Genomic DNA, 22,705 nt, shown 5'->3' with positions numbered 1-22,705 from the left:
CCTCATAGCTCAAAAGGGCACGACATGGATTTGAAAATTCACACAGTACCAAACTAGGGTAATCATGTGAACATGGACAAAATGACATAATTGCACATAGCATGACTTACAAAAAGTTACAGGTTTATCCATATACACCAAGAGAGTTAATCATTGTGGATATAACAAATGAAATAGCTACCCATGAATGATTCAAAAGATATATCCTATATAGCACCAGTCATGATTAAGCAAACATCATTATGATTCATTTAACACAGGCAATCATAAAGCATAACTACTCCAAAGACAGGTAGCACAATAAGCCAACTTAAGAGCAATACTAAATTGCAATTATGTACTTAAAATACACGGGGTGCCGTCCTTTGGAGAGCTAGTTGTAGATTCTCATCAAAGTCCTTTTACTTGATTCACCAATAATGATTAAGGACCTATATACCTTATTTTACTTGAGATGAACATGGGATTAGTGTCTCACAATAATTCAACCTTGGGTCAATTAACACCAAAACTATTAACAGATTAAGCATAGAGTTTTAGATAACCGTCTGAAGCTCTCCCATGGTCTCCAGTTCATCTCAAGGCACCTGCATGGTCTAGTTAGCACAGTTTGGTACCCATCTCTGGATGGGTACATAATGATCATGTAAATGTGCCTTTGGTACCCAAATTGCCTTTGTGCTAATTCTAGGTGATCTCGTTATAGATCTAGCACAAGTGTATGATTTGGGTCTCCTACGCGAATAAGATTGACACAAATTCACTTGCTTAGGAATCTTACCTTTATAACATACCTTGGATATATGACCCTGCTCACCACACTTGTAGCAGAAGCGTCGCTCAACCTGACATGACGCTTGCTGTGTGTCACTTTCCTTGGTGAGGGTCACCTTGGAGGATGCACATCCTTGATTCTTCATGACCGGACATGAAGTGATCGTGTGGTCCTTATTGTTGCATCCAAAACAACTTCTTGTCCCTTCATCCTTGTTTTTGTACGGACAAGACGCGATGAGGTGGCCTATCTCCTTGCATTTGAAGCACCTCCTTTTCCCTCTTCCCTTTTTGTGCTTGAATGACATGGAGAGATGATCAGTGCAAACAACATGATTAATTGAATCTTTACCTTTTTCCAAGCTCATGTTGATTTCTTCATCTTTAGGAACACTTTTCTTATTGAGCTTGACACTTGCTGCAGTTTTTCCTTTCTCAAGCTTCTTCACCACGCGCCCGTGGATATCTTGAGAGAGTTGAGCAAAGTGTCTTCTCCTCAGTTGTCGTTGTTTCTTATTCCCACAGAATTTCTTTTGTGACCCTAAAACTTGTTGCTCAATCAATGATTGGCTTTCTTTTGAGCAACAGGGGTTAGCACATGATGATATACAATTCAAATGCGCACACGTGCGAGAATGAGGTTCACATGAATTTAAGTTTGCAATTATAACCTCATGAGCAACATTAAGCATGATATGGTCATCAACTAATTTATTATGAGAATATGACAACATATCATACTTTTTACCTAGAGCACGTTTTTCTAAGTCCATTGTTTCTACTTGACTCTTAAGCATAGAATTTTCCGTTTTAAGTTGAGCAATATTAGATAATGCATCATGACTATTTCTTTGCTCAATTAAAACATATTCATACCTTTGGACCAAATTCCCATGAGAGTACTTTAGCTCCTCATGTTCTTTGGTCATCTTCTCTAGGCTGTTGTTGGTTTTGATGAGTGTTTCCTCTAGCCTGAGAAGCGTCTCGCCTTGTTCCTTGTTTCTTCTCAACAACTTAACCAAGATAGCTTTGTCTGCTTTGTTGAGATGGTTGTAGAAACGGCGAATTTCCTCTTCTTCCACATCATCGGTCTCATTTTCCCTGTCATTAATGTCAGTGGAAGCCAAACAGGAAAATGTACCTTGAGGTGATGAAGATTCATCCTCGCTATCATCCTCATATTCCTCCTCATCATGGCTTTTGTCTCCACCATCATTGTTAGCAATAAGACATTTATAACTAGTGGAAGACAAACCTGTCGACGAGGTGGATTCATCGTTGGGTGCCCATTGTTCTTGATCTTCTCCCTTTGAAAGGTTAGTATCACAAGCAATATAGGGAGTAGAAGCAGTACAATTTGCCACACAATATTTTACTTTAATTCTATTCCATAAATCATGAGCATCAACAATTAAATCATTACCACTACTCATGATGGCAAAATAAGCACCTCTAGAAAGAGAATCAACTAAGATGCTGCAAGCACGGTGATTGAGAGAAAAACATCTTACTTCATCATTAGAGGGATTTTTACTAATATCAGATGGAAAAATACTTCTCCTAAAGATCTGTCTCAAATCAGGATCAACACTCATGAAAGCATTATAAATAGAGACAGACCAAGATTTGTAATTAGAGCCATCGCCTAAAAGAAGTTCTACAGTTACCTCTTGTGACGACATCGTTATCTCCGGACGGCTAAGCCCACACTGGAGAGGCCTAGCTTTGATACCAATTGAAAGTTCCCTTTGACCCGGGAACAGGATCTGGATGTCGCCTAGAGGGGGGGTGAATAGGCGAATAAAACTTATTACTTTAAAACTTAAATTCTTACTCTACTCGAAGACTTAGTACGCAGTGGAGTGAGAAGACTCTTCAAGTAGGTTGCAGCGGAATAGAAGATCCTGTCTCAAAATGTCCTGCACTTCAAATAAAGCTTATACCACAGATAAGTATTGAAGTGCAGATATAAAGGCGAGTAGAAAGAGAGTCAGGATACAATACAGAACAGAGCACATAGACGCAAGGATTTATCCCGAGGTTCGGCCAAGCCTGAAATGCTTGCCTAGTCCTCGTTGGAGTTAGCCACACCTGGGCTTGGAGTCTATTTCAACTCCTTCCTCCGTTTGCTCAGATCTGTCAGGATGACAGATAGAGCCTTTCACTATTGAGTGGGGTTACAACAGAACCGCGGCTGCTTACAAACTTCTTGGCAGCACCCCGGCAGAGTAACGATACGCTCAAGACCTTGCTCTAGCTCTTAGCAGCACTACTCCTCTCTCTAAAGGCTTATAGCTGTGCCTTCTACACAAACTAGAGAGTTACACACAAGAGGGAGAGTGAGAATTGATTCCAGTGGAGTCTACACTTGTTGGCTGCACTTCATTTTTTCTTGGAGGCGCCTAGGAGTCCCTTTTATAGACCCAAGGGGCCTAGAAGCCGTTGGACTTCATTTGGAAGGCAATATCAACTTTCTGTCGGATGGTGCACCGGACAGTCCGGTGCACACCGGACACTGTCCGGTGCCCGATTTCTTTCCTTCTGTGGCGAAGCCGACCGTTGGCAGTTTTGGAGCCGTTGGCGCACCGGACATGTCCGGTGCACACCGGACAGTCCGGTGCCTCCAACTAGCCGTTGGCTTGCCCACGTGTCCCGCGCAGATCGCGCGGCCGACCGTTGGCCCGGCCGACCGTTGGCTCACCGGACAGTCCGGTGCACACCGGACAGTCCGGTGAATTATAGCCGTACGTCGCCGGTGAATTCCCGAGAGCGGCCAGTTCGCCAGAGTTCAGCCTGGCGCACCGGACACTGTCCGGTGCACCACCGGACAGTCCGGTGTGCCAGACTGAGCTGAGTCTTGGCTGTACACAGCCAAGTCCTTTGCACCTCTTTCCTTTTCTTCTTCTTTCTGTTTCTAACACTTAGACAAGTATATTTGTCCACAAAACCAATGTACCAAGTCTAGAAACATACCTTCTCTTAATTATTACATCTATAGCATTTCACATGCTTGAGCTTTGATGTTGGACTCATAAATCATCAAGTCGGCTTGACTTGATCTAGATTGACATTTCTTAGCTCCAACATCCTGCAAAGGTCACCTAGAACATCTCCAAACATAGGAACAACCCAAACTAAAGATCAAGGTGAACTTAGCTCTTTTGGGCTGCTTCGAGTTCTGGTTTTGACACTTGTTCTCCTTCTAGTGACCTTGATCTCCTTCTTAGAGCTTGGTCTTGAGCCTTATGACTTACACCACATAACTGTAGCTGTTACCTCATTGGTTGTAAGTCACGTCCTTATGTAGTGATCCTTGATGTGCCGTAGCTGTTCTCAACTCGATCACCCTTGACTTTGCAAGCCTTCTTCTTCGCCCTTGGCTTTGGGTTCCTCAGCCTCCTTGACCTTCTCCCGTGCACTTGGTACCTCGAAGCTTTTCTTGCCTCCGTCCTTGGCTTGATCAGATGTCTCCGAGCTACGCACCCGAGTATCACTTTTGCAATGTCCAACTTACTTGTGATGTCCATTATGTATCCATAATCCAGTTCTTGGACCATCACATTTGTTCACTTGTGTTGAACCCTGTAGGCTTTACCTTAAGCACCTGTTCAACACTTAGTACACTTGTTAGTCCTTAATTGAGTTGTCATCCAAACACCAAAACTCACAAGAGAGCTTTCAATCCCACTTCCACGAAGGTATGGACAGGGGTTGCAAAGCTCCAGCTGATTTCAAGTGGCTTGCCTTTATCCTCTGACAGGTGTCACATTCTGATACATACTGGGCTATCTCCCTCTTCATTCTGGTCCACCAATATAAAGGCTTCAGGTCATGGTACATCTTGGTGCTTCCCGGATGCATAGAGAATTTGGAGAGATGAGCCTCATCCAAAATTTTCCTCTTGAGGTCCTGGTCTTTAGGAATTACCAATCTGCTTTTGAACCATAACACACCATTTTCATCCTGGCGGAAACAATTATACTTCTCAACCTTCTGATGGAGATTCTTCTTGATAATTTGCACTCCCTTGTCACTGAGCTGGGCCATGATAATTTGGTCTTGCAAAGCTGGCTCAACAGAAATGTGAGACAAGGAACCAGAAGGAATCACTTCAATTTGCATCTTGCTCAACTCATCACACAAGGTGTTAATGCGAGAATCCATCAGAATATAGTTGCATTGCAACTTCCGACTCAAGGCATCTGCTACCACATTAGCTTTTCCTGGGTGATAATGTACCTCCAGGTCATAATCCTTGATCAGCTCTAGCCATCTTCTCTGCCTCATGTTGAGATCAGCCTGAGTAAAGATGTACTTAAGGCTCTTATGATCAGTGAAGATGTTGCAGTGGGTTCCCATTAGATAGTGCCTCCACATTTTTAATGCATGAACCACTGCTGCCAACTCGAGGTCATGAGTGGGATAGTTTTGCTCATGAGGCCTGAGTGCTCTTGAGGCATAAGCGATGATTCGGTTGTCTTGCATCAAGACACAACCTAGCCTGGTGCCAGAGGCATCGCAATACACATCAAAAGGCTTGCTGTTGTCGGGTTGCGCCAATACTGGTGCTGTGGTCAGATGCTGCCTTAATGCATGGAAGGCATCTTCGCACTTCTGACTCCAAACAAATTTGGCTTCTTTCTTCAGCAACTCAGTTATAGGCTTCGCAATTCGAGAGAAGTCCGGAATAAATCTTCGGTAATAACTAGCTGATCCCAGAAAACTCTGAATCTGACGGACAGTTGGTGGTGGCTTCCAGTTCATCACCTCTTGCACTTTATCAGGATCAACAGCTATTCTAGCATGAGAGATAGTGTGACCCAAGAATTTGATTTCCTTTAGCCAAAAATCACACTTGGATAACTTGGCATAAAGGTGGTGCTCTCGCAGACGTTGAAGCACTACATGCAAATGCCCGGCATGTTCTTCTTCGTTCTTTGAGTACACCAGAATATCATCGATGAAAACCACTACGAACTTGTCCAATTCCGGCATGAAAACAGAATTCATCAGATACATGAAATATGCTGGTGCATTTGTCAGCCTGAATGACATCACCAAGAATTCATATAGCCCATATCTGGATGAAAATGACGTCTTCGGAACATCACTCGCTCGTATCTTGATCTGATGGTAGCCAGAGCGAAGGTCTATTTTGGAAAACACCTTGGCCCCGACCAACTGGTCAAAAAGAACATCAATACGAGGCAAAGGATACTTGTTCTTGATAGTTCCTGCATTAAGAGGGCGGTAATCTATACACAGCCTCAAGCTTTCATCCTTCTTCTTTACAAACAGTGCTGGACATCCCCAAGGCGAAGTGCTTGGGCGAATAAATCCCTTATCCAGCAACTCTTGCAATTGCTTCTTCAATTCTGCCAACTCAGCGGGTGGCATTCAGCAGGGCCTCTTGGAAATTGGGGCCGTTCCCGGTTGCAACTCGATGGCGAATTCAATATCCCGGTCTGGTGGCATCCCTGGCAATTCATCAGGAAAGACATCAGCATACTCACAGACCACTGGGATTTTCTTCAGAGGTAACTCCGTCATAGTGAAAGCACATGACTGAGTAGAACCTTGACTAGGCAGAATTAAGGTGAAGTTCCCGCAGAACGGAGAATTAACTTCCACGGCACGGCTGGCTACATCAAGCACAACTTGGTGCAAGGTCATCCAATTAGCTCCCAGAATAATGTCCACATTTTCCAAACCCAACACAAGAAGAGTGGTTTTGACAATGTGGCTTCCCAGTTGAATAGGCACACTTTGGTTTAATTGATTAGTTGCAATTTTACCCCCAGGTGTGACTATCAAGAATGACCCTTTAGAGTGAGAGAATGGCAGTTCACATTTAGCACTGAACTTTTGGCTAATGAAACTATGAGATGCACCAGAATCAAATAGAATTAAAGCAGGTTGATTATAAACTGAAAAGATACCGGTCAAGATAGGAGCTCCTTCAGGTACTTCCTCCAGAGTAGTGAAGTTGAGCTTCCCTTGCCTGCCTTGCACCTTCTGCTTTCTTCACTTGTCTTGATTTGGTGCTGGCATCTGCCTCTGCTGGTTCCTAGGACAATTCTTGGCATAGTGGCCCACATTGCCACAAGTGAAACACTTGTTCCCATTGCCCTGGCGGAACTGCTGCTGCTGCGGAGGCTGATTGTTCCTAGGGGCGGGAGCTGGAAAGCGATTGGGTGCTAGCTGCTGCTGCTGCTGGGGTGGCCTGATCACCCATCTGCCTGCCTGCTACTGAAAACCCTGCTCTGATTGTGAGAAACAATCCGAAACCTCTAAGCCTGAGCGGATGGTGCTGCCATTGGTGCCTTTCTCTGCTTCTCTGCCCGGTGAGCAACAATGCAATCCTCCTGGGAGATGGCCATGTTGACCAACTCATTGAAGCTATCAGCCCGGACAGTGTTGAGTCGTTCCCGCAGCTTGGTATTGAGACCCCTGCGGAAGCGACCTCTCTTCTTTTCATCAGAATCAGCATGATACCCTGCATACTGGCATAAGTCATTGAAGGCTTGCGCATACTGCAGTACCGTGCGGGTTCCTTGATTAAGGGCCAGAAATTCATTCAACTTTCGATCAAGAATGCCAGCTAGGATGTGGTGTCCTCTGAAGGCAGTCTTGAATTCCTCCCAAGATACTTCACGATCAGCGGGGAGCATAGCACGGAAGTGGTCCCACCAAGTTCGAGTAGGGCCGCGAAGCTGTTGTGCGGCGAAGCGAGCCTTGGCCTCATCAGGGCAGTCTCCCGTGAGGAGGGGAAACTTGGACTCAACGACGCGAAGCCATACGTCGGCGTCCAACGGATCCTCTGCCTTGGTGAACAAGGGTGGCTGCGTGCTCAAAAACTCCTGGTAAGTTGCCATAGCCAGAGGTCGCTGATGCTGGCCTCCACCATGCTGCTGAGGGTGGGGCTAGCGCTGCAAGAGCTGTCGCAGAATCTCATTCTGCTGGGCCATCAGCTCATGCACTGTGGGAGCTGGAGGAGGTGGCGGGGGAACCTGCTCGTTATGCCCGCGATGCTGCCTAGCTGCCATCTGAAAACAGAGATTGTCGCCATTGTTATCCCAACTCACAGTTTCGAACGACAAGATATCATCTCATATGGAAGGAAAAATGCCATAATCATAATATTAGGTTCAAAATGAAGATAACATGGTGACAAAGATCCCATAGATTTAAAAAGTTCACAGGGTTACATCAATCAGGGGAAAGTACCCATAAGCCTAGTCCAAAATCTGACATTAACTAAGCTCGCATAGGTTTCTATCCGCCTAAAAGTGTCGAAGCGACTGCTTAACCCTGAGCGGTGGAAGCGACACTGGATACGGGTGAAGGAGGCATCACGGAGGTAGTCCCATTAGCACCAGGGGCTGGTCCTAGCTCCTCGGGAGCCTCTTCTCCCTCGCTTCCTGCTTCATTGGCCTCCATCTCCAGGTGGTGCATGTCCAAGTGGTCATTTGCTTCTTCGAGTTCCCTCTGCACATCATGAAGCTAGTTCTCCAAGACATCAATAGTGTTGTCTCGGATCTCCACCTGCAGATCCTTCTCTACTAACTCGGTGGATAGATCGACCACAAAATCTTCTCGACTGTCGAGAGTGAGCTTGGCAGTTTGAGCAGTGTTAGCAAGGAGTGCCATAGCATCGCTCTGAAGGGCCTGAAGGCGGTACAGCGCACTCATGCACTGAACAGTGACCCTCCCAACCAAGTCAGGATACATCGCCCACACATCCTTCACATGGCTCACGCGGTTACACCACATGGGATCATCCTTCTTCTCAACAGGGAAGAGTCCCAAGGGGTGCATCACCATCTCCAGGGGATGGTAGCCACAGAAAGTCGTCAGAGTCTTCATGGCTGCCGCTTCAACGGTGTCGTCCGTCCTGAGTCCAATCGTCTCGGAATCAAGAGAACGCCAACTCGGCTGAAGGGGATGAGCCTCCAAAGTCAGCCAGACCCGACAACGAGGTACCCGATGCTCCTCATACAACTGCACCGTGTACAAAGGGGGCGTAGGGTAACCGGCGGAGTTAAGCACATCCCACAAGATGGAAGGAAAACCATCGCGAGAAAGGAAGTCAGAACTGAAACGAGTGTCTCCTCCACTGGTGGGGGTGGGTGAATTCATCTGCGGAAGGGAATCAAAGGTAAAGATTATGGTGGAAGGAAAAAGGAAAAAGAGAGCCCTGATGGTTCTAAAGAAAGTGGGTTAGCTCAAAATTTTTAATTCCTCTTTGTGTTTTATAATGCATGCATGCTGGAAGTAACGTTGCCTCTCATAAAGAAATAGGGTGCCTTTTTAGGGCATCCTTAAAAATATAAGTACTGGCCCACGGGGCCTAATTAATTAGCCACCTATTTCTCCCTCTATGCCTAAGGCCTTTCGTCCTAGGTCTAGCGGTCTAGTCCTGACGATCCGTAGCAGTTTCTAGGCAAGTTTTAGATTTTGAAAATTGGTATTCATGGTTTATTGTCCTTCTCTGTGGTGGAATTTGCTCCGATACCAGCTATGGCGGAACCGCCCGAATTATTCCAGCTTAAGTGCCTAAGTCACGCCTCAGGGGCCGTAACACACTTAAATCGGAATAACCCGTCAGTCCCTCAGATCTAATCTGATAGAGCCACTTAACCAGGATCAAATTCCACAATCTCACTCGAAGGTGAGTCACAGAAGAAATACAATAAAACAGGAAACCTCAAATTAAGTGCTGAATTATTACATAGATCGGAGTTTTTAAGTAGCAAAATAAGAGTTCACAAAACAAAATGCAGCGGATAATCGATGTCGTCGGTATCGAGGAAATGGGCAAGGCCTAGCCCACTACTCCTCGTGCTCCTCTCCTGCCAGAGCAACATCCCACTCGACCGTCCAACCCGGTGGCAGGGTGGTAGGCCAAGTCACACCATCAACCATTTCCTGAATGGCACCTGCAAAAAATTATGCCACAAGCAAGGCTGAGTATACTAATACTCAGCTAGACTTAACCGGTGTGAGGAGTCTACTCCTCTACCTCTAGACTATGCAGCTATTTGGCTGAGGGGTTTGGTTTGCCAAAAGCACTAGCTGTTTCTAAAATCAAGTTTTAGATTTTCAAGTTCTATCATCATTAACTTAGCTAGATTTGCTCCTTCTAAGCATACATGGTGACAAGCATTTAGTTCAATAAACAAGTTATCTCATGTAACCTCATTTCACTTCTTACTCGATGCAGTACAAGGGGTCAAGCAGTCTCATTAGCTGCGAGAAGCAGACGATTCGAATTGAGTTTTTAAACCTTGCAAGGTAAACCTAAACGCACGATGTGGCGAGGCACTCCGTCCCCACACACATCAACCGTCCCCACCGATTCCCTGGCAACGGAAAGGGGCTCACTGCCTTGGCGTACAATGCCTCACTGACCCCGACTGCTGTTGTGCAGTGACCGCACTTGTACCCACCATAACCGGAATGGGAGGCCTCATCTCAGGTCGTGTGAGGAGGGAAATCTGCAGGCAGGTTCACTCAGGTACTAGGCTTACCGATTTACCATATTTCTCGGCATGTGCTTAGTACGTTCAAACGCTTGACACACGGTACCACACCTTAATCCTTATTCCAATTTCCGCCTCTAGACAACGCATCCCCATGGATCGTTGTCCACAGACCATCATCATTACGATATCAAAATAGATACAACCAAGTCCTGACCTCGCGCGAGTGCTAGAAAAATCACTCAACTTCTACCGAGATCCCTAATTAGTAAAGCAGCTACTCGACCTAGCATACTAGTATCCATCTCAAAAGGAATCCTGAGTTCTTGCAACTAAGGTTCCAAACAACTCCTACACTTAAGTGCACATTATAAACCTACAAACATTAAGTGCAGTAAAATAGCATATAGAATAGGTTATGCATAAAACCGGGGCTTGCCTTCCAAAGCTGGGGCAGGCAAATCCTCGATGGCAGGCTCTGGTGCTGGCTCCTGGGGTACCTCCTGAGCAACTCCTTGCTCCGGAACGAGGATGTACTCCCCGTCAGCGAGATTACAGTCTATCGAATGCAATAAATAAGATATATGCATATTAATGATGAGGCATTTGTAAATGTTATGCATAGCAAAACAGTACTAAATTTAGTGGTACTCTAGGGTTTCCTTTGGTTGCCTTAAGGGTTTTATACATTCATTTTAGGGTTTTGAATAAACTTAAAATTTTAGTCACCCTTTAGGGGTTTGTTTTGGCTCTTGGAATAATTAAAGGTTGCACCCCACAAATCTTTCCAATTTTCTCATTTTACTTTCTATTATGCTTCTTATTGAGTGCCTTTGCACTATCATGACAAGTTAACATTTTCCAAAAATGTTATAAAAATTACAGTGGGTAAACATTGACCTCTGTGGGTTATTCCAAAAATTTGAGGTTGAAATTAATTAAGATGCTCCTTGTGCAAAAATTAACAAAAGTAAGGGTAAAAGGGCACTTTACACTATAGCTCTGCATTAGGTGAGGTTTCTGTACTAAATTTTATTTTTTCCATGATTCCTAAGTGATAATAGGTCTTTGTGTTAAAAATTACAGCAAAAGATCCACTTGGTATTGAGTTGTGATTTCCTAAAGTTTAATGCCCAAAATGCACTTATAACTAACTGGTCATTTGAAACATGTCAAACAACAGAACTTATATTTTTCCTAGATTCAGACTAGCATATTATTAGTTATCCCAAGGATTGGGGTGGGTTCTTTTCAGGATCATTTTTCTAGGATTTTTCTAAGTTCTCATTGTTTTCATGAAATAAAAGGTAGTGCATTTCTTTTGTACTAACAGAGGGCTTAGCATAAATTTCCACTGAACTATGTGAATGAAGTAAACTAGAATAAATGTGGTTGCCCCCTGGTTCTTATTTTAATCTCCCTTTTCTATTTTCTTTATCTTTGAGTCAAAGTGAGTTTAAATGGGAAACCCTTCCTTAATCTGGTGTACTGAAGGGTTTATTATTTTTAAACAGACTAGGGAGTGGTTAAGTACCTCTCTAATTTTTCTTAACCCCAGTCTAAAAGTGTAGCTATTTTTCCTTTCTTTATTTATCTTTTGGTTAGTTTACTAATTAAATCTAAACCTTAAAATCTTCTGCAATACTTAGGGTGTTTGGTATTTTTCCTTAGTTCACCTTATTTAGAACCTAGCAAAATTGGTTTGAACAAATTTGGTTGGATAAAACTGAAGTTATGAATTTTACAAGCTCTGCCTACATTTCAATGAATAATGTTTAAAGGTTTTATGAAAAGCCAGTTTACACCGAGACCCCTGGGCTTTTCCGAAACCAATTCTTTAACTTATGCCCCTGCGGAACTGTTGGGGACTTGTTCTCAAATGCTATGAGTTAAGAACAAGGCAACACAGAAAATGTTAAACATTAAGATCCTTCGTCCTTCGAAGCATTATTTCCCTTAGGATATAACGATCTTCGGACGAAGGTCATGAAGGATTAACCTTCATCACTACAATGTACATTAGTAAAAGACGAAGCATATGAAACATAAAAGATAGCGTGAATAATCATATAACATTATTCATTTAACTTTATTAACTCATCATAAAGAAATAGAAACAATATTGAATTATAAATGTACCTTCGGCTTGGAAGGAGATGAAAATACAAGTGTGACGCAAAAGCAAATGCCAAGTCAGCGTGAACAGTACGGGGGTACTGTTCACCTATTTATAGGCACGGGGTACAACCCATACAAAATTACATACATGCCCTTTACATTTGGTGATAATTCTATAGCATTCTATCGAGGTCTAAATGGCCTTTTCATCTTTAAGTCGGTTCCCCTTTCTGCGAACATGCCGAAGCTTTCCTGCTTCACAGCTTCGGCACTGTGTCAACCTTCGTATCTTTTGAGCTTCTCCCTTTCTGATTCAAGTCCGAAGATACCTGTTCACACATTATACTCCAGAAACATTGTTAAATCATGTTTTTGAGGACCTTCGGAAGCCGAAGGCCCCCAACAGTAGCCCCTCGCAATATTAATTTGCTTGAAATAATAAATTCAGATTGCGATATGAACGAAGGCTTTATGCCGAAGGTCCGAAAAAACACCTTCCCTTTGCTAGAATAGCAACATTCAATGACAAGTGGGGTCTTTCAACTTTCAACGCATCAAGCGTATAAATACGGCCATACCGCAAACTTATTTTGCACGCTTTCTGGCCAACCACTCCTGCTCACTCATTTTTTAGCTCTTGTGCACTGTGATCTGCTAAGTTTTTAGCTTTGAAGCTTCGGCTTTTAAAAACAGTTTTTTAGCGCTTCCGAAGATGTCTGAAGCTGCTAAGAAGGCTGCTGCTGAGATGAAGCTGAGTCTTGATGAAGAGAAGAACCTAGGGTTTCTTATAGCGATGTCGAAGTCCAACACAGAAAAGATTACCAAGGAAATTCTGGAGGGGCTGTCTGAAGATACTGGTGACAGTGAAAGTTATGATATGGACAGCGGTGGCGAAGACTCCGAAGATCGCCCCTGGCGACCAAGCCATTCAGTTTATGGTAAATCAACTATCAAAGAGAATCATCTTGTTAATATGAGAGGAAGGTATTTCCGGGATCTGTCCATTGTGAGGGCGGACGAAGGGGAAAAAACTTGTCCACACCCTGAAGAAAATGAAGTTGTGGTGTACCGAAGCTTTTTGAAAGCTGGATTGCGATTCCCCTTGAGCAGCTTCGTCGTGGAGGTGTTGAAAATCTTCGAAGTCTATCTTCATCAACTTACTCCCGAGGCAATTATAAGGCTAAATATCTTCGTGTGGGCCGCGAGGAGTCAAGGTCTGAAGCCTGACGCAAGAAGCTTTTGTAATGTTCATGAATTATTATATGAAACAAAGCCTTGGGGCAAAGAACAGTACCATAACAACTTTGGCTGCTACAGCTTCGTTTCTCGGTCCGGGGCAAGCTGTCCCGTACCAACCTTTCGGAAGAGATGGCCCGGGGATTGGATGACAGAATGGTTTTATGTGAAGAATGACTTATCAGCACGAGAAGACATCAAAGGTATAATTATGCGTCCTATTTGGCAAAGCTTCGGCCTTCGGAGGCCGAAGGTTGAAATGAACGAAGCCGCCGAAGAGTGCCAAAGAGCCTTCGGCGTTGTCTGCTCTTTTATAGGAACAAGGGACTTAGTACAAGAACATATCGCCTTCAGGGTGTGGCCACTTGCTGAGAAATGGGAAATGCCACAAGAAACCATAAAAGAGGCCGACGAAGGTAAGCTTGTGAGACTGAAGTACACCTTCAAATTTGGAGATAAATTTATTGAGCCAGATGATGAGTGGTTGAAAAGCATTGACAATTTAAGTGATGAGCTACTCGGGACCTACTCGAAAGCTGAAGATAATGCAATGTCAGCAGCCTTCGGAGGCCGAAAAAAGAAGAGACTGAATCGGGTATTTGATGCCATTGGGTTTGTCTACCCTGATTACTGCTATCCCATTCGAAGGCAGAAGAGAAAAAACACAATCTCTGCAAAAGAAGAAGCTGCAGCTGCTCCTAGCGAGCCAGAACCGATAAGGAAAAAGATAAAGGTTCTTACGCAACGGCCGCGTTATATTGAACCAGCTTCGGTGTCGGAGTTTACCGGGAAAACTTCTTCAGCCACCGAAGCTGAAAAACTAATCGAGCCAGCCTTGTTGCCAGAGATCGCAGAAACGGCCGAAGTGCCACCAAAGATAGAATCAGAACAATCAAACATTTTGTTGTCAGAAACAAAAGAGAAAACCGAAGCGCCGCTCACAGAAAAAATTGAGGAGGTAAGAGAAGCAACTGAGGGCTCCAAAACATCAGAAGTTTTGAGTCCTACAGCAATCATTGGGACAGCAAAAAACCAAAAGGGGCCATCAGTGACCCCAAAAAGGAAAAGAATGGTAAATGTACTAGACGTCTTGGAGACAATTAAGTCTTCAAGCACAATTCCAAAAAAGAGTGTTGAAGTTGCTGAAGCTTCTACTGAAGCTTCGGCTCAACAAGCTGAAACTGAAGCTGGGCCTTCAGAGCCCTACAAGGAGCAACCTTTTGAAGCCGAAGCAATAAAAATTCCAGAACCAGTATTAGTTGAAGAAACTGACACCGCCATCCCCGAAGCACCTGCCAGCACGCGTGATTACATGATACGACATGCTTCGGGGAAGAAGCTATCTGAAGAAGAAACTCATGAAGCCATCCATTATGCAAAGGAACTAAAATATCCGAAGGGGGCAATAATATTCAATGGAACGAATGAAGATGACTTCTTATACTGCCTGCCTGACAACAAAGAGCTATCTGTCTGCCGAGAAATGGCCAGAAGTATTGGTTTCCCGAAGCTTGAATCTGGATTAAGCGCCATGACGAAAGAAGATCTCGCAGACAGTCTTGCGTACAACAGCCTGAAGGTATAGGAATTAAACACTTGAAAAACCCCCTTATTTTTACGCAACTCATTCCTTTTTTCTTATATGAATTCTTTTTCGTATAGGGCCTGATCCTAAGCAACGCACTAAGAGCCCAAAAGAGCGCCGAAGATGAAAGCTATGACATTGCGTTTAATAATTTACGCTCCGAAGTTATCAGACTGAGAAACGAAGCTTTGGAAAAAGATAAAATTCTGCTTACACTGGTAGATAAAGTGAAAAAAGACGAAGCTGCTTCAAAGGCCCAGGCCGAAGCTCAAAAACGCGAGATTAAAGATCTTCAGAAACAGCTGGCTAGAGCTAAAGAGGAGCGCGCGCTTGAGGAAACGAAATGAGAACTTAGTGATTTTATGGTCAACAAATTGGAATCAAAAGTTAAGGAGCTTCGCACATCTCAGGGGAAATGCTATGTCAAATCTGTAGAATGTGTGAATAAAATTAAATCCAGCTTCGCCAGCGTAGGCGCCTTTTCCAGCGAAGAGAATTTCTCTCGAGGCAATCCCGAAGGTCCGCTGGAATGGATTAGCCACGAAGCAGAGGCCTTCGAAGAGATTCTGAACAGTCGTGGCGACATATGCGCTTTTTCGGGCGCCAGAGGAATTGCTTCTGTCTTAGAGAAGAAAGGTTGCGGGCATGTAAAATTTTTAGCTCAATCCGAAGCTACCTTATCTTCCGAAGACGTCAAGGACCCCTCGGCCGAAGCAAGCGTGGTTGGTGGCAAATTTTTTACTGATATCTGGAACGACGGCGGCCGAGGAATGGCGCGAGAGATCATTGAAAGAAGCGAAAAAGGCATTCACGATGCTAGAAGAGTAGCAGACGCTGCCGAAAGGAGTAGGGAGCCCGAAAGACAGTTAGGTACCAACTAGTTGTTCTTGTTGCGTTGTAATTTTCATTTTAAACTTTGCTCGCGATTTGTAAAAGTACTGAAGAAGTGTTCTCTTCGCTCAGAAACTGTTGGACGATCTGCCGACCCCCACACAAAAGGGGATGAAGAAATTAATCAAATGGCCGAAACTATCATGGACAAGGTTGTTGACCAACTTCTGAATGAAGCCGCCGAAGCAGTATTGAGGGAAGATTAGGTGCTATTTGGAAAAAACATTTAAAGTGTAATCTATGCAACACTTTGTACATTTGAATGTAATATACAAGTCTCTTTTCATTATTGAATTCTTTACGATGCATGAAACTTTAAATACATACCACTTTTGAGCCTTCGGCGAAAAAACACCTTCCCTTCTTTTCATGCGTCGTGAAGAAGATAGCCTTCGTCAAAATTATTCTGATGAATGACATCGATGCCTCGTGAAAACATTTTCCGAAGCTATTTTCCGAAGCTATGCAACTTTGATATTGATCTGATAAAGTTCGCCCATGTTTCGTGAAAATATTCCCCGAAACTGTATTCCGAAGCTATACAATTTCAATGTCACTTTTTCAAAGCATCCCTTCGAAGGTTGAGAGTGTCCCCTTCTCTTGCCAAATGCGATATGATGTATGATGCTTATGCTATGCAAAATGATGTGATGATGTTATGTTATGCATGTGACATTTGTTCCGAAGATACACATAAAATATATTCGTAAGCTCTGCATTCCCTTAGGAACGTCTTTGGAGCTTCTTCGTCTTTTACTTAGACGGCATCAGCGTTGACTTTTCGCTGTAAGCCTCCCTTAGGAGCTTCTTCGTCTTTTACTTAGACGGTATCAGCGTTGACTTTTCGCTGTAAGCCTCCCTTAGGAGCTTCTTCGTCTTTTACTTAGACGGTATCAGCGTTGATTTTTCGCTGTAGGCTCTGCATTCCTTTAGGAACGACTTCTGAGCAGAAAACTTACGCTGCGCTCCCTTTGGAACGACTTTTTGTGACTTTATAAACTTACTCTGCGTTCCTTAGAACGACTTTTTGTTACTCCGAAGGATTTTTAGTCCGAAGGTCCTTCTTGGTAACGGAAGAAATTTTAGGCTTCGGCAACTTAGGCCTGCGAATCAAATAAATTTTTCTCGTGGAAACAACGAAATTATTACATGGAAACTATCAATGTTTTTTGCTTCACAGAAAATAAAACTGAATAGAAAAGACTGCTATCAAAGGTAGGATATGTCAATAAATGTGCTTCGACTCTGGCACAGTGCTGTTGACTGTGCGAGCTTCGGACTGTTCTCTGAAGTCCCTCTGCTGTGGAGCGTATTGACTCCCTTCTGGCTGTTGACCTTGCTGCAATGGAGGTGGAGGTGGAAGCTGCTGCCAGGAAGCTTGAGGTTGACTTGCCGAAGCTACAGAAGCCGCAGGGTGATTGTCTATGTATTGTGGGACATAAGGCGGATGAAACGAAGCAGTATGCATAACCTGCTTCGACTGAGCTTGTTGAGATGCAGCTTCGGCTAGTTCCTTTTGCTTCTGGATTGTAACATGGCACGTCCTAGTGGTGTGGCCCTTGCCCTCTCCACAGAATAGGCAAAACAGTCTCCTTGGCTGATCTCCGAATCTTCCGCCGAAGCCCCTGGCGCCTCTGCCTCTTGGAGCTGGTGGCCGAAAGGAAGTTTGTTGTTGCCCCGAAGCCTGTGAGGAGCACTGCGGCCTGTTTTGCTGACTCCCCTTATCATCATTCTGAGTGCTGTGAATGGAACGGACATGCCTCGGGTAGTATCTTCCTCCGAAGCCCCTGGTCATCTCAGAAAATCTGAAGGCCTCCTCCCTTCTTTGGCGAAAGTCATTGTCAGCACGAATGTACTCATCCATCTTTTGGAGCAATTTCTCCAAGGTCTGAGGAGGCTTCCGAGCAAAGTATTGAGCTGCAGGTCCAGGACGAAGCCCCTTGATCATGGCTTCGATAACAATTTCATTGGGCACCGTTGGTGCCTGCGCCCTCAATCGTAAGAACCTTCGGACATACGCCTGAAGGTATTCTTCGTGATCCTGAATACACTGGAAGAGGGCTTGAGCTGTAACCGGCTTCGTTTGAAATCCTTGAAAGCTGGTCAGTAACATATCCTTCAGCTTCTGCCATGAAGTGATTGTTCCTGGCCGAAGGGAGGAATACCAGGTCTGAGCAACATTCCTGACGGCCATGACGAAAGACTTCGCCATGATTGCAGCGTTGCCCCCGTACGAAGACACTGTTGCTTCGTAGCTCATCAAGAATTGCTTCGGGTCGGAGTGGCCGTCAAACATGGGGAGCTGGGGTGGCTTATAGGATGGAGGCCAAGGAGTAGCCTGCAGCTCAGCAGACAGAGGAGAAGCATCATCAAAAACAAAATTTCCCTGATGGAAATTATCATACCAGTCGTCTTCGTTGACGAAGCCCTCCTGATGAAGGTCTTTCTGATGAGGCCTTCTGTTCTGCTCATCGTGAGTGAGATGGCGAACTTCCTCAGAAGCTTCGTCAATTTGCCTTTGCAACTCAGCTAGGCGGGCCATCTTCTCCTTCTTCCTCTGCACTTGTTGATGTAGCATCTCCATCTCTCTGATTTCTTGGTCTAGCTCTTCTTCCTCAAGCGTCGGGCTAACAGCTTTTCTCTTCTGGCTTCTGGCCTCCCGAAGAGAGACGGTCTCCTGGTTGTGGTCCAGCGGTTGTAGTGCTGCAGCCCCAGCCGCTGAAGCTTTCTTCGGCGCCATGGCGAAGGTCTATAGCTTCCGAAGGTGTTCACGAAGACTCGAAGTGGAAGTGAGTTCACCGGAGGTGGGCGCCAATGTTGGGGACTTGTTCTCAAATGCTATGAGTTAAGAACAAGGCAACACAGAAAATGTTAAACATTAAGATCCTTCGTCCTTCGAAGCATTATTTCCCTTAGGATATAACGATCTTCGGACGAAGGTCATGAAGGATTAACCTTCATCACTACAATGTACATTAGTAAAAGACGAAGCATATGAAACATAAAAGATAGCGTGAATAATCATATAACATTATTCATTTAACTTTATTAACTCATCATAAAGAAATAGAAACAATATTGAATTATAAATGTACCTTCGGCTTGGAAGGAGATGAAAATACAAGTGTGACGCAAAAGCAAATGCCAAGTCAGCGTGAACAGTACGGGGGTACTGTTCACCTATTTATAGGCACGGGGTACAACCCATACAAAATTACATACATGCCCTTTACATTTGGTGATAATTCTATAGCATTCTATCGAGGTCTAAATGGCCTTTTCATCTTTAAGTCGGTTCCCCTTTCTGCGAACATGCCGAAGCTTTCCTGCTTCACAGCTTCGGCACTGTGTCAACCTTCGTATCTTTTGAGCTTCTCCCTTTCTGATTCAAGTCCGAAGATACCTGTTCACACATTATACTCCAGAAACATTGTTAAATCATGTTTTTGAGGACCTTCGGAAGCCGAAGGCCCCCAACAGGAACTATTCACCTGAGTCTCTAACTATTCCAAACCCCCCCGGGTTCTTCTTCTTTCTCCCCGAGATCCCTCCCATCTTTGAAACATTAACCACGAAAGTAAACAGGGCGGCGCGGCTTACCGGCGGCGAGGGAGTTTCGGCGAAGGGCGGGGTTAGCTCCGAGAAGTCATGGCGGTCACGTCGAGGTACGGCTCGTCGACGGTGATGGCCGGAATTGGTCGGGCCATGTGCGCAGGCGGGCGGGCTCGTCGGCGGTGTGCGCTCTGGCCTGCTCACGGTGGTAGGGTTCTATCCAAGGGCACAAGGAGCTTCACGGGGTGCAAAGGATGCTACCCGTGCAAGGAATCGAAGAAAGACTCACCGTGGAGCTCGGTCTACGTACGCCGGCGGTCGGGTGAAGTCCGGCGAGGTTGATTCGGTGCCTCCGGCGAGGTTTAGTTCGATTCCTAGCTCTGGAAGCTTCACCGAGGCACGCAGAGGCTATCCCGAGGGTTGGACGGGGCGGGGAATGGCTAGGGTGGCCGGTCTACGATGGATGGGTCTCGGGCGGCCGCTGTCACGCTGTGCACAGAGCGATCGCCGGTGAACTTGCGCTCCGGCGGGGTGGAGAGCAAGCGGGGGTGTACGGTCGAGGCCTTGGTTGGCTTTATAGGTGCGAGCGTGGGCACAGGCACGGGGTCTTGCTTGGCGTAGTGCGGCGCGCGTGGGGCCGAGCGCCGGGGCGTGCTCTAGCGTCGCCTGGGCGCATCGAACACGTGGCCATTTCCTTCTGCCCGGGTTCTAGCCCTTGCTGAGCAGCCAAACGTGCGAATCTCGCCATAAGACTGTGGTGAGATCTCTTCCCTGCACCTAGGGCTACCTAGTTCATGTGAGTTCCAAGGGAAGATATTCCCTGGCTTGGGAGATATGCGGGCACCAAGATGGGTCTGTCGGCACTGTTCATCCCGAGACAAAACATGTGTCAACTCGTGTCAAACGGTCTTGGCTTTGGTTCAAACCTTTCCAGTGTGTTCCTTAAGTAATTTGGCTCCCTTTTGTCAATTGGAGCCCATGGATTTGGCGCCAGCAAATAGGTGAACATCTATGATGTTTGGAAGAAGTCTGGTTTTTGACTTAGAGAAAAATTGGTTGTTCTTGGGTGTTCTTCACTTGGGGGCTGAATTTGAGAATTTTGTGGGACCTTTTTGGATTACTTTCTTTACCATTTCTTGTAGTTATATTAATGTACTTAAACTTTGGTAAAGGGTTTAAGTCATGAAGTGGTCATTTGATTAGCTTTCCCACTAATCCCATGCTTGGAGGTCTAATGGCTCAAGAAGGGGTCTAAGGTTTGAGCCACTTTTTCCAAGGTGAAGATGTATGAAAATCTTGGGTATTTTTGTTGTCATGGTCATTCCTTAATCAATCCATGGTTTCTAAGGTTTTGGTGCCCCTTCTCCCCCACTTAAACACATGTGATAAAAGACCATAAGTGCATGTATTGAGCCAGGGCCCTGGGTAATACCTGGGGTGTTACAGCCCTCCCTCCTTAAAGGAATCTCGTCCCGAGATTGGGTAGGAATCCTTTAGTGGGGTACCAAGAAGGTGTAAGTTGGTTTGTTGCAGTTTCCTTTAACCAAGTTTCTCTAGTTTACTACTCTTCGAATGTCATTCTCTTTGCAACTTCAGAATGAAGTCCTTCTAGAGTTATCTTCACAACTTACTTTACTCCTTCTAACTAGGTCTCTCTTATATTTAGATTCAAAGGGCAGGTGTGGGTGGGTGTTTTGGGTTACGTACCGACTCGTTTAGGCAGAAAGGCGGGGAAGTGAGATCATAGAAAATCCTCAGTCTCCCACGTAGCCTCTTCTTCTGTGTGGTTGCTCCACTGAATCTTATACATTTGAATTGACCTTGCTCGAGTTGATCTTTCCTTTAGGTCCAATACCCTGACAGGGTGCTCTTGATAAGACAAGTCTAGCTCTATCTCCAATTCTGGTTTAGGTAGCACTTGCGTGGGTAAGCAGACACACTTTCGTAGCTGAGACACGTGGAACACATCATGAACTGCTGACATATGAGGGGGTAACTTCAATTGGTATGCTACAGGTCCACAAGTCTCTTTGATTTCATAGGGCCCAATATAACGAGGAGCTAACTTTCCCTTGATTCCAAATCTCTGAACACCTTTGGTGGGTGACACCTTAAGATAAACATGATCTCCCACTTCAAATTGTAGAGGCTTCCTCCTCTTGTCATCATAGCTCTTTTGTCTGGCCTGAGCAGCTTCTAGGTTCTTCTTAATGACTCTGACTTTCTCCTCGGCTTCAAGTACTAGGTCAGGTCCAAATATTTCCCTCTCTCCACCTTGTGACCAATTTAGCGGTGTTCTACACCTTCTCCCATACAAGGCCTCGAACGGTGCCATCTTTAGGCTGGACTGGTAGCTTTTGTTATAAGAGAATTCTGCCAAAGAAAGGCACTTGTCCCAATTCTTCCCATAGTGCAGCACACATGCCCTCGACATGTCTTCCAAAATATGATTTACCCTTTCTGTATGACCATCTGTCTGAGGATGGTACGCTGAGCTTCTTATTACATGGGTTCCAAGTGACTCTTGCAACTGCTCCCAGAAATGTGCTACGAACGATGCTCCTCTGTCTGACACGATAGTCCTTGGTATTCCATGCAAACGCACTATCTGGTCAATATAGATTTCTGCATACTTCTCCACCCTGTGGGTGGTATGTACCGGCAAGAAATGAGCTGTCTTGGTTAACCTATCCACAATGACCCAAATAGAATCGTGGTGACGGGATGTGTTGGGTAAACCCACAATAAAATCCATGCTGAGGTGTCGGTGTTTCGGGTCCGACCGCACACCCGGGGTTGCCCCTCACGGTGTTTTTAGGAGTAGGACGGTGTCGCCGACTGTAGCAAAATGGTTCGTGCCAGATGCACGAGGGACAGTGGACAATGTTTACAGGTTTGGGCCGCTTAGAGATGCGTAACACCCTACGTCCTAGTGAGTATGCTTGGTGAATGAGGTTACAAGGTAGCTCTCTGAATTGAGAATGCAGAGAGTTGAGGTGGGTGGCTGAATAATAGGGTCGATCGTTCTGATGGGGTGCCCCCTAGGCCTTATATACTCGACCGTGGG

This window comes from Zea mays, chromosome 7 (genome assembly GCF_902167145.1).
Source record: "Zea mays cultivar B73 chromosome 7, Zm-B73-REFERENCE-NAM-5.0, whole genome shotgun sequence".
Taxonomy (NCBI): domain Eukaryota; kingdom Viridiplantae; phylum Streptophyta; class Magnoliopsida; order Poales; family Poaceae; genus Zea; species Zea mays.
Note: the sequence above shows the minus strand (reverse complement) of the source record.